The sequence below is a fragment of the Fringilla coelebs genome (assembly GCF_963513975.1).
Source record: "Fringilla coelebs genome assembly, chromosome: 3".
In the NCBI taxonomy this organism is placed as follows: domain Eukaryota; kingdom Metazoa; phylum Chordata; class Aves; order Passeriformes; family Fringillidae; genus Fringilla; species Fringilla coelebs.
Window position 1 is genome coordinate 24,559,215 of NC_140030.1, and position 12,401 is coordinate 24,571,615.

Sequence of the window (12,401 nt, forward strand, 5' to 3'; positions counted from 1 at the left end):
ATCTGTTGCTATATCAGTTAATTCTTGCAAGAATTTTTGCAGAGTTCCTGCATAATTTTACTGCTTTAATTCATACTCAACAGAGTATTTACACTCTGAAATTAAGCAAAATTCAAGCAATGGAAGTGGGATATTTCCACATATTTCTGTCTTGCACTTTCATGGCAAAGGCATAGAAAAGTTCTCTGCAGTCTAAGTGAAGTTTTCATTGATTATTTGAAGGCAGATACACGGACTGCATCTATGATGATCAGTGCATACACAGTAGTTAAATAAATCTCACCCTCTAGTAATAATGCCCCTTTATTATTGTTGGGAAATAAGCAGTCATAAATACTGAATATTTTCTGAATGTAAAGTAGTGTAATAGAAGAGGGAATGAGCATTACCTGTTGCAAGAGTGGCCTCTTGCCTGGTGGTTGGGGAATACATGGGTTTAAGTTTCTTTGGGCAGACTTTATTCAGAAAGCTGGTTTGAAAAGGGAAAACAACTGCCTATATTACACACCCTTCTTGTTTGGTAATGTAACCATCTCTGTGTTGCCAGCCTCTTCCTAATGTAATAGAAAGAATATTTGAAATTGAAACAACTTAGAAAATCAAACAACTTATAAATAGCTTATGGGTGGTAGAAATTAGATGCTAAACAATATTTAGGAAGGTATTTAGAAATGGGTTATATGCTAATGGAAAACATTGTAACAAATAAATTATAGTCCTTACAATAGAGTCATGATAATATTATATAATGTTTTATGTAAAAAATTCTTTTTTGAGACTTGCCTGTTTTCCTGTGCTACTAAAAGCCTGATGGCTGAAGTTTGGCCCAGAATTTGCATTACTGTCCTGAGGGGCTGTTTCAGAGTGCTAGATGGCCCTGGAATATGTTTCCTGATCCCCAGCTGAGTATAGCTTCCTGCTCTCATTATTTTCCCCACTGGCTCTGTGATGTGGACCAGGGAAGCCACAGGAATATACAAGGAGTGGCAGCTCACATCAGCTGAAGAAGAACCCCACAGTCCCTTAATACACTTTCAGATGAGTTCTACCTCTTTAATGAGCTCCTCCTCAGATCCTTCAGATTTTTTATGCTTTCCTGAAGCTGCAGGATTCATTCTTTACTATTGCACAATTTTAGCTCTATATAAACTTTGCTCCATCATTATTGTAATGCTTTCTCATAGGCACAGCAGCGTCAGATTTTTTTCTGTTTTTCTTACTATTACCAACATATCTTTATGACAGCTTTAAAGAAAAGGAAGAGACCTGTAATGGTTTCTATGATGTTGAAATGCTGCTCTGCAGCAGAGTGTTCCACAGGAATGGTGCAATATGGTATGTAGTGCTTTGTATGGAATTATGCATCCACAGATATTATAGGTGATAACAAGTCTGAAGCTGGTTACTAGGTGAGCTCTGGTTTAACCAAGACCTGTGTTAATGAGCCAAGCTTTGTATTTTTAAGAGATTCTCCACCCCAAAGGAACAAATATCATGGTGGTTTTGTGGTTAGAAAGCTATTTGCTAATTTATCACATTTGAGGTACAGTTTAGCCTTTGCCTACAAGTTGTGGGGATTGTATTAAAGAATATGGGCTCACTAGCTTTCCTTTTCCTCACTGTCATGTCCTTGTCAATTTTAAGGCTATTTGGTTTAATTTAAAATTGTCTTTCTTTGCAGTAATCACTCTTACTGCATGGATCAAATATGTGTTTGGGAATGCCTTTAGAGAATTAGGGTTTGACAAGGCGCAGTGATATTTATGCACATTTATGTACATTGAAGCATGTAATTGATTCTTTTTGGAGACAACAGATAGATCCTGAGACTATTGCCTTTATATTGGTTTTCCCTATCACTAGTAAACTTGTCTGGCTTTCATAAAAAATCTTTATTTCTATAACAGGCAAAGAAATGTAATTGCTTTTGTAGAGTTGCACATCATAAGCTGAAGAGCTCCAGTGTATTTTATCACAGTTGGAGTTGACTGATGGAGATTGACCTCATGCTAATCACTGTAAATGTAAATCCTTCTGTCTCAGTGCTTACTACAAAGATTGCTGATGTAATTTGTTCATATAAACAATAAGGTTTTTTTAGTTGTTTAGTAGCCTTTGTAAAATCTGACAAACTAATACATGACTTCTGACCATCTATAATATTTATGGTGCACTTTCAGTCATACAAGATTTACTGCTCCTAAATTGGACAGAAAAGAGGGAATAGCTTCCAAGTTGACAGCATTTACACTCTTTAAATCATCAAATCTGTTATATTTGTTAATATTGTTAGCATTTTTGTAAGTGATTCTTCAAATATTTTAGTCCCTGTCATGTGTCTTGCTTAATGAGATGGATATTTAAGCCAAAAAGGATAATAACAAGAAAGATTTTTTTTCTGGAGACTCATATAAGGAGTAAGATATAATATATATATTATAGTATATTTTACATTTAGTTCTGAATTTAGCACAGTAACAATATCTAGCCTTGTTAATGGTGTGTTCTTCTGTCTCATGTTTTGGGAGGATCTAGTGCAGGATTAGATGAGGTTTCCATGACAGAATATAACCTAAGGACACCCTGTGCTGTCATTTCTCTTTAGAAAAAGTAAGAGCAGCACATCTGACTTCACATAAACAATGTCTTTAAAGTACTCTGGAAAAAAATTGACGACATTTCTTCACAGAAATAAATGAAAATCCCAGAGTGAAAATCTCAGAGGCCTCTCTGGTCCCAGAATTTCCATCCCACCTCTCCTCTCCTCAGCACTCATAATTGGGTTGGGCAGATACAACACCACATTGTCCCCCTTTGGTCTCAGAGAGCCATGGACACACTGGTGATGACCTGAGCACCTGCTGCCACCTCTGCAGGCAGTGCTCACTGGAGCCTGTGCCAGTGGGAATGAGCTGCCAAGGACTAGTCCCAAGTTGCTAGAGATTTAGGGATCAGTCTTTCCTGAAGGTGATACTTGGCCCCAGAAAAACTGCTGTCATGCAGTGTTTCTAAGGGGTGTTTTTATTTTATGAAGGTTGGAAAACAGTAGTTAGGCTAAATGATGCCTAGAAAGTTTTTTTGTCTCCTTCATTGACAGTGGAAAATGCACTGTATCTCTTGCATATGTGTTTGCCACGCACCTTAATAAAATCTTCACTGGGATAAAACAAGTAAAATGATTTCAAGGTCTTCTATAGGTAATCAGACATTTATTTTATACTGCCATTATTGCATTCCTAGATGGTATATGTGGTACTAAAAAATGAGGCATTTTCATAATATAAAAGCTATTAGAATATCCAACTGCAATCACTGCCAGTCTTTTATAGTATCTACATTGGCAGAACCTTAGTTTGCTTGTAATGCTTGAAAGTTTATTACTTATTCATCAGCATCTTAAATTAGACAGCCTCAGTATCTCGGCTCTCTGCAGCAGGGCATGTTGATTAGTGTTTCTAGAAAGATTTGGCGTAAGTTAGGTTGATGCTGGCAGAGAGAGGTGGTAGCATATGTAGTGCATTATCACTATACGTTTTCAGTGTTGACAGGAACAGAAGGAAGCTGACATAACACATCTTGATAAGTAATACTGCTATTACCAGTGTCACTTTTATCACCAGCTATGCAAAACACTGACCTAGGAGTCTGATTTGATGTTAAAATAACATTGGTGTGTATTGACATAAATATCATACTGATTTTGTCATGACATTCCTTGGCAGGAATATTATTGTATATTGCTTCAGTTTACTTGTTTGTGTTGCCCTTAATATCTCCTTCAGAAGGCAGTAGTTATTTTTGTGCCTTTTTTCCTCCTCTAGTGACAAAGATAGTACTTCTTGGTGTGGATATGAAATGCTTATAGGTAACATTTTCATATGAGAGGCTGTCATACAATTAATTTCATTGTCAGCAATTCAAGTAATGAACAGATTTAGTGTCATTCAAAGATTTTTTTTTTCAGAACACAAATCCATTTTTGATAATTCCATCAAAATTTGATATTTGGAACAGCATAGTTTTTCTGTTAAAATTGGAATTTTACTATTACTTATGTAATGACTGATGCATCGTTAAGATGTGCCAATCATTTGATTGCAATCCAAAGCTGATTAGAAGTTGCTAACTTCTGAATGTGAATGACTGGTATCAAAATACTAGGCTGATCTAGTAGAGGAACTCTGGAAAACAACGTGGTGCAAATTGCATAACCCTCCAAAGTACAGGAATTTTAGGGTGACATAACTGGCATGGACTCTGAATGGTTGGTGGGAACCTGAGCTGTGAGGCATTTGCTTGCACAGGTTCATGATGCCTTAGCACTCTGGATCTCACTGGAGTTGATTTGGCCGTAGACTTTTATTTTCACCATGTCAGTACTATGGGAGCATACAGAAAGTGTGGGGATCTGTCTAGGGCACAAACAGCTCAGCAGTGCACATTTGGACAAAAAAGATCTTTTGTCAGAACTGAGAGTTGCTTGCTGGAACCTCTGGGATGTGAGAGGTGGGCCCACAATGGCTCTTAGTCCCGTGTTGCCTTTGCAGGGCTCATCCACAGGTGCCGTGCGGTGTTTTGTACATGCACACAGGCACATCCCCTCTAAAGCTTGGAGGGCCATGTTTACAGGAGAGGAGACACCACCATGCTCCATCTGGATGGGAGCCACACTGGTGTGGAGGATGAGTCATTTGGCTAGCACAGAGCTGTGCTCTGCTTATTAAATTAGGCGACGCGTTACACAATTAGCCTGTATTTGCGCGGCTGGTGACCCAGACTGGCTCAGGTCTCCCGAGCTCTGGAGCTTAGGAAGGGATAATTTGGATCTATCTGTAGTAATCACCCAAGAAAATTGTGACCCTGCAGTAGTGAGCTGCCTCGGGGAGCCACCAGGAAAAGCCCGAGCCCCGGCCCTTGGAAGCGGTAAGGAGCTGACACGGAGCCCGGGGAGCAGCTCGAGGTCGCCTGCTTGGCATTCTCAGCTGTGACTCCTTCCAAATTTAGGCCTCTCAACTAGGTATCAGTTTCTTACGAGAATGAGATGTGAGAACTGCCCCGCTGGATCAGGCAGAGCAGCTGTGCAGCGTCCTGTCTCAGGCTGTGTCTGAGAGCTGGCACCCCGAGCGCCGCGGCAGAGAGGGGCCAGCAGCAGAGCTGAGCTCACATCTCCCCATTTGCTGGGCAATTACAGCACTTCATCATTAGGCACTGAGTATGTCAGTGAGTTTCTCCTAATGAAAGTCTTTCATGTTGTTTAACTAATTGAATATTCACTGGGCCAGAGCAGGGGATCTAAACTGTCCTTTCCATTCCCGTGTCCTGATCAACTGCTAATCCTTAGCTGCTTCTACAGTACCCTAAATATTAATGATTTATATGGATTTTTTGGGTGGAATTTCTATGTATTTGTTAAATGAATCTCTCTTTGTTGCCTTTTATTAACCTAATATTTTAACTTTTTTCCCCTCAAATATTCTGATTATTGTCTTTCCCCCCCTCCAATGATTCAATTTTCCTCAGAAAATTTCCAGAAGATTTAAATGTTTCTGTGCATTCTGAACAGAATTTGTGTGTTTGAAAATCTCTTACATTTGATATCAAAATCTAACAGCAAACCAATTCTTGGTGACTTTTTTTGTGCACCTTCCTTTGCTGCTACATGAGTAAATGACATTCTTCACATCTTCTTCAAAGATGTCATGCCTCTATTTTATTTTAGATTTCATTTTTCAATAATTATATTGTCATCTTATAATGTTAATAGTAATGAAAAAGCTTTTGCATTGGACTAGCTCTCATAAAGCTCTCAGAAGTTCTGTTTGATAATTTAGTGAGTTCATTTTTACGATTCCTGGAAAAGTTTGCAGTCAGCATGAACAGAGAAGAAACATGGGGCTTTACCAGAGGGTTTATCTAACTGATCAGTTGCAATGATGGATGCAGTGTATTAGAATTCTTTCCCAGAATATACTTTCTAAGTGTGTATTTGTGTAACAGATGTTTTAAAGTGGTGAAAAACAGCAAAGAAAAAAAAAAACAACAAAAAAGGGAGATAAATATCTAAGAAGTGATGTAGAATTCAATGTTGCTGACTAAGAAATACTGCAAAAGAGTTTTTCAGGATGTTTCAGGTTTGTTTTACCAGGTATCAAAGACCACATGACTGCATAAGCTTGACTAACACAATCAAATAAGTCATCCCCTGTCAGCAGAGACACATTGTTATGCTACCCAGGGAAGAAGTAATGGTAGGCTATTTAAATAAATCCATTTGCACCACAGTATTTTTTTTATTTTGCAGTTGTGGACGTCCAGCAGTCCCTAGATGACTGATTCACTATCTGTACCTACACTGATGGATAATAACCTTTAAAAAGAGTTGTGCAATCAGATGCACATGCTCCAAGAGAGATAAACTAAGTCTGGATGAGAAAACAACTTCTAAAGTGTGCCACATTGGTAATTAGGGTTGAAACAAGCTGACAGAGTTTAGAATTTGGCCTTCTGAAGTGATACAGCATAATTCTTATGGAACTGTTCCTTTCATTAGTTTTCATGGAATGAAGTGTATTTTTAAGTGCAGGTGCAAATGTATGAAAGCCTATTTTATTTTTATTTTGATGTAATCTCAAAAACACCATAAAACCTTGCTCAAGTCTAATTTTTTTCATTTAAAAAAAATCCATTAGACTGTAGAGTTTCTTGTGAGCAAGGCCCAGTGTATTGTTACAGGACAAGTATATAGTCTGCTGATCTAGCTGTTTGCAAAAGCAAATCCCAAATTCTTGACACTTCACCTCCACCCACATAACATTCTCCTGTCTTTCGTTTGAGCACACACACGCACAAAGACACGCACTTGCTCCAGAAACCATGCCAAAGCCTCTTGATCCTGAATGCTCTATTGAATGTTTGAGGTTCTAGTAAATTTGGAGGGAAAATGCAATGACTAAGAAATAGTTTGTGTCCTGTGTAGCAGACAAGGAGATCTTAAGCAGACCTGATTTTATTTTTGTAGCACAAATCACTCTCTATAAACCTTTTGGGCTGTTGAATTTTGCCAAGAACAGCTGTGGGTCAGTACAACCTTAAATCTTGTGTTTCTTTAGCATTAGCTAGGAGCCAAACAAAAATGTCTGCCAACTGCTTCAAAGCTGTGACTATGTGCATTTCTCATTGTTTTGGAAGAAGAATAAAGGCTGATGGCAGATCAGATGTGCAGATCCTTCACCTGCAGCCTTCTGGCTTGTTTGTGACCATCAGGTCATGCAGTGACTCTTGGCTGCTTGCAGGCAAAAGGCAGGTTCCAGTGAGTGCTGCAAAACAAAACCTGTCATCTCAGAGCTACCTAAAGCTCATTTCTTGCTCCACAAATCCTTCTTCCAAGGCCTTAGTGTCAGGATTTTTGAGTCAAAAATTCTCTGACTCTGGAAGGTTGTAACACATTATAACATGCAATAATTGTGTCTAACAATTCTGACTAGGAAAAGACTTTAGCAGAAGGAAGGTTTCAACCTTTGACAATCTGTTTTCTGATGCTGATGGTGGAAGATCTCTTTCAGATCTTATGCTGAAAAACATATCTGAGAGAGAGATGTCTGAAAATAGTCTGGTAGCTGGGTCATTCATCAGCTCTGCAGGAAATGTGGGGTGAGTTTATTCTTGTCATTCAGAGAGACACTTTCAAAAGCAGTTCTGTCTCTCCATTCTGGTGCTTCCACCAATTATTCCCTCCTGGATTCAAGTCACCGTCCAGATAAAATGAAAGAAGCCAAATATGTTCTGTTAAAGGGTTTTGTTTAAGCAAACTGACTTTTTTAGTGTGGGAGAAAATACTTAAATGAAAAATTCCTGGTCCACTGCAGAACTGCAAAGGAGATGGGATCTCCTATGTACAATGGCAATACAGAGTCTGTTGAGGCAACCTGCAACAAAACACAGCCTCTGACTTCTACTGAAATGAAAGGCAGCCTTTTCAATTAGTGGAATTTCATAATCTATTAGTATATTTGGTAATTTCCTAAAAGAATCTTTCTTGAAAAGCAGAGAAAAAGTATTTTTTTTGGTATAAGAGGTCTTTTTATGCTACTTCAAAAAACAACTTCATTCGTTTTCTTAACTTTTAAATTCTTTTCTTCCTGCCGATTTCTGGCTAGTTAACAAACAAGACCTTACAGGCAGGGCAGATGCAAAGTCAGGGGTTGGAGCTGGGAGACAAATCCTGCATGAGGGAGTATCTCTACAACTTTTTGGGAGAACACATGTCAGGGATTACACTTGCTCTACGTGTCAGAGAATGGGTGTTTTAGGGAAGAGGACTGAGCTTGTGGGTGTATCTGCCTTTTGCTCGCCTTGGGGGCCTGAGTTCTCCCCTTGACCTCAGTTCTGAGTTCTCCCAGACCTCAGATTAGAGCAGTGTTCTCTGCTCTAATCAAAACCTCACCTGGATAGCTGTGGCAGCACTAAGCTCCTCATCACTTTTTTCCTGAAGAAAGAGCTGTAGTCAATAGGACCATAAAGTCCAACACTATGAAAAAGAATTTGACATAAATTGTACAGCAGTGCCTTTTTTTTGGTAAAAACTGAGTTTGGAATATTTTAAAATAATCCAAAGATTTAGTGAAAAGTGTGCATAATTAGAATTTAATTGGATTGCCAATACATTGCAATGGTCTTGATACATGACCTAGACTTTAAGGGATTTTATTTATTTATTTTTTAAATTTGAGACTAGCTGTGCTTCTGAGTTATGTAAACTAATTAAGCTGTTCAGAAGACATTGATTATGAACCTTTCACAGATTGTGCCTTGTGCAGGCAGATAGGAGAGCTTTATTAAAAATGCTTGTCATTTCTTAATATTGTTCACAGGACATATAATCTCTGGGATAAAGAATACTTGCAAGAGTCATTTGCTGATGCAGAACAAGGACTTTTATTAAGTCCAAATCTGTTTATTATCTGTAAATCTTCTAACTTGTCAAAATATTGGATGAAAAAGTAATGCATGAGTTATAGGGTCTTTTCTGTTGAATTTAAATGAAGGATATATATTTGATCTCTGGTTTAATGATCCCTGCTCTCAAAAATTAAAACTATGATGATATCTCAAACTAACAAACTGATAACTGAAATGCTTTCAATTTTTAAAATTTTATATTAACCTCTTATTTTACTTAATTGAACCTTAACTGAATTTCAGTTTCAATCTTCACCCAAGATATATTTCTCCCCTTTTTAAAGCAAAGACCAAGTTCAGAAACTCAAAATCGTACTTGTTTTCACTCAATTCTTGGGTGAAATTTGACTAATTTCAAGTAACTTTAAGAAAGAATAGTCCAAAGTTATTAAAAAAAATGAAATCACCATTTCTTCTGAAATCTTGTAAGATTCTCCTCAATCCAGGCATTTCAGAGCACTGCAGTAAGCAAGGGATGTTTTCCCTGAACCTGTCAGCTCTGCTTTTGGGAGATTGCAGATTCATCTCCCACTATGGCAAAAGGAGCAAAGGTCTCTTTGAATGGCTACAGAATTTTGGGCTCTAAAGCCCAGAGTTTGAAGAAGAGGTCATGTGTCTTTAGCTAATAGAAAACACAGCCCAAGAGAACCTTGACTTATGAACGCTCCTAACGTCATCAAAATGCTAAATGTCCTTTTCAGGAGGAGGGACAGAATCCATCCTATGGAATGTATGTCAGGAATGTCACTTCATGCACAGCTTGAGGGTAACCCGTTCTCCCTGATGATGAGGGTGGTTTAAGAATCTTGTGAAATATACTGGAATTACTGCCAGGGCCAGCCTTGATTGTACTGAGTTTATTTTGGGGAATTATAGGAAATACAGGCTTTGAACTATCTTAAGGTAACAAAAATATTTATAAAATCTCTGATATTGTAGTTCTGTCAGTAAATTAATTCAATGGCTCCTTTAATCCAAAACTATGATTATTACATTCATGCCTTCCTCCAATTTCCTAGAACGAAGATACAACATGACAGCACAAATACATAGGAATTAAGTACTGAACCTACATTGTTTCTTACTACCTGCCAAAGTGTTTTCCATGTCGTTGTCACCTGTATTCTAATATTGGGAACTTCTGAAGAAAGTATCTGTAGACAGCAGGTAGATTTTTGTTAATTTCAATTAGGTCCCCTCCCTTGTTTTATAATCCTTTGAGCCTCTGATCCTTTTAGTTAGTTTGTAGCATCTATGCAAAGAGTGCTATTTTTACATTTTCAACTGAAACACCAAAGTATTCTTTGTAACACCGACAGGGTTTTGCTTAAATTTGGGAGACTCTTTAGAACCCTGACATTAGTAGCAGACTTGGTCATGAAGTATTTTCTCACTCCCCAGATTTGTTGTCTAAAGAAATTATGCTTGTTCTTGGTGCAAAATGTACAGCCTGCTGTTCTCCTACAGTTCTTCTATTCTTTCTCCTACACTCTAAAATATCTGAGGAATGGTACATGACTGTGTTTAGTGAATTATTATGCCAAAGAGGAAAAGTAACAATTTTTTTTTTTTGGATGAGACAAAGTCAAGTTTGTACATATATAACGTAAAATTATTTGATAAGTAAAGTTATTTAATTGGAACAAGTGTAACTATTCTTCCCAATAGATAAAGTCATATGAAAATGACCCTAACACTGTCAAACATGCAGTATTCTTGATATCTGGGAAAGCTCAAGTTAAATGTTTAAAGACAGCTGCTTTTAAATTATTAACACAGAGAAGAAAACAAGATTCTAAGTTTATCATCGTGCCCTCCTGTGAACGTGCAGAAGAAGCCAGCAGCCATTCAGCTTTACCTTATTGTTTGCTAGTAGCTGAGTGCCAGAATAATTACTCTTTGTAGCCAGCATTCTTCTGGGCCCACACAGACCTACTCAGAAAATAGCTCATTAAAAGGACCTCTGAAAGTCCTTGCTGAGAAGGGGAAATTATGACCTCTTCTTCAGTTTTATCATAGACATTTTGTTGCTGCTTTTTTAATGTTCATTTTTTATTTATCTTGCAACTGTGCTCTACATACTACAGGCAGCAGTCTGCAGAAGGAGGCATCTGAATTATCAACCCTCTGAGTTTTATTAGTAGGGGACAGGTAAGAATGCTGGTAGATGGGCTTGTATTGATTATTCATTAAATGGCTGGCACAGATGACTGTTAAGGGTGCAGCTTCTGACGAGAAGCCTATTGCTGATAATACAAGATGAAATAATCCATTTCTTAGAGATTAAAATATTAACTGCCTTCCCTTATGTGTGCTTTGTTTAAAAGCTGAAAATTTAGCAGCAATTTCCAAAGTACTCTGTGTATCCCTAATGTACCATCAATGAGAACTCTGTTCTCTTCTTTATGGAAGGGAGCTGAGGAATATGGGCTAGCTGGTATTACAAGACTTCCACTGCTGTCTGCTGAAATGACAGTAGAAAAAAAATGATGTCAGATTAACTAGAAGTTCTCAGTCTGGTCATATTTGGAGTAGATAAAGACTAAGGTTTTAATTTGCCTGCATTGAAATCTATGACAGCATTGCTTTTCTTTTTTCAAAATACCCTTTTCTGATGGATAAAAAATTTGTAAAGTCCGGATGGCTTTTTGAATCTTGGAAAACATATTTGAGAGTATATCATGAACATTTAGTGGGGCAACACCAAAACATGAAAGATGTGCTGTTATCTGTCATTGGCATGTGGGTGGCAGCTGTATGGCCTTTTAAAAATTTAACACAATTCTTTATTAATATTCTTTGGATCCTGGCTCCAAAAATATAGTTCCTCAGCAGTACCAGTGCCCAGACACAAGTTGTAGCAGTTTGGGAAAGGAGATACCTATTGAAGATATGATTATTATTTTAAAATAATAGTAATAGCAGAGTCCCAACACAGGAAAGAATATGTGCTGCCAGAAGCAAATCACATCAGCCTTTACTTTCCTCCTGCCAGATCAAATATTTTTAAATTAATATTTACTTTCTAATTAAATAAAACTTGTCCAAAACTTGTCTCAAAATCCCTTGTTTTCTACAGTTTAAAAAAAAAGAAAATATTTTAATAAACTAAACTGAAAAAGCCATCAAAAACTTAAACATACTTTTAACAAGTTTTGTTTAGCTGAGAACAGGCAGCAGTAATAAATGAGGAATATTAGAGGAAAAGGAAATTTTTAGGAAATCAGAAAATCAAAATGAGGAGACAGCTGTCAGTGGAGACATGCATGTAGTAGCTGGAGGTTGTGTATGAGTACATCACTGATTTTGGTGTTGGCAGGAGAGCAGCTGGAGCTGGTTGGTTGTATCAGGGCAGGAGGTAATGACAGGACCTGTTAACCTGGGGCATGGGAATGGGCACATTGAATCTTACAGAGGTAGCTGCAATCTCTGAGGAGGGACTG

General features: G+C 37.7%; 1 protein-coding gene across 8 annotated transcripts in view; it reads left to right on the plus strand.

Moving 5' to 3' along the window:
- Positions 1–12,401, plus strand: part of MLIP (muscular LMNA interacting protein) — a 102,921-nt gene that overhangs the window by 20,828 nt on the left and 69,692 nt on the right. The window contains exon 1 of one of the 8 annotated variants that reach the window (XM_084203088.1): positions 4,778–4,923. The exons of 6 other annotated variants lie outside the window; for them this stretch is intronic. The gene's annotated coding sequence lies outside the window, so the exon portion shown is untranslated. Of the gene's footprint in view, positions 1–4,777; positions 4,924–5,092; positions 5,213–12,401 lie in introns of those variants that run through there. One more of the 8 variants, XM_084203091.1, reaches the window with a different exon arrangement.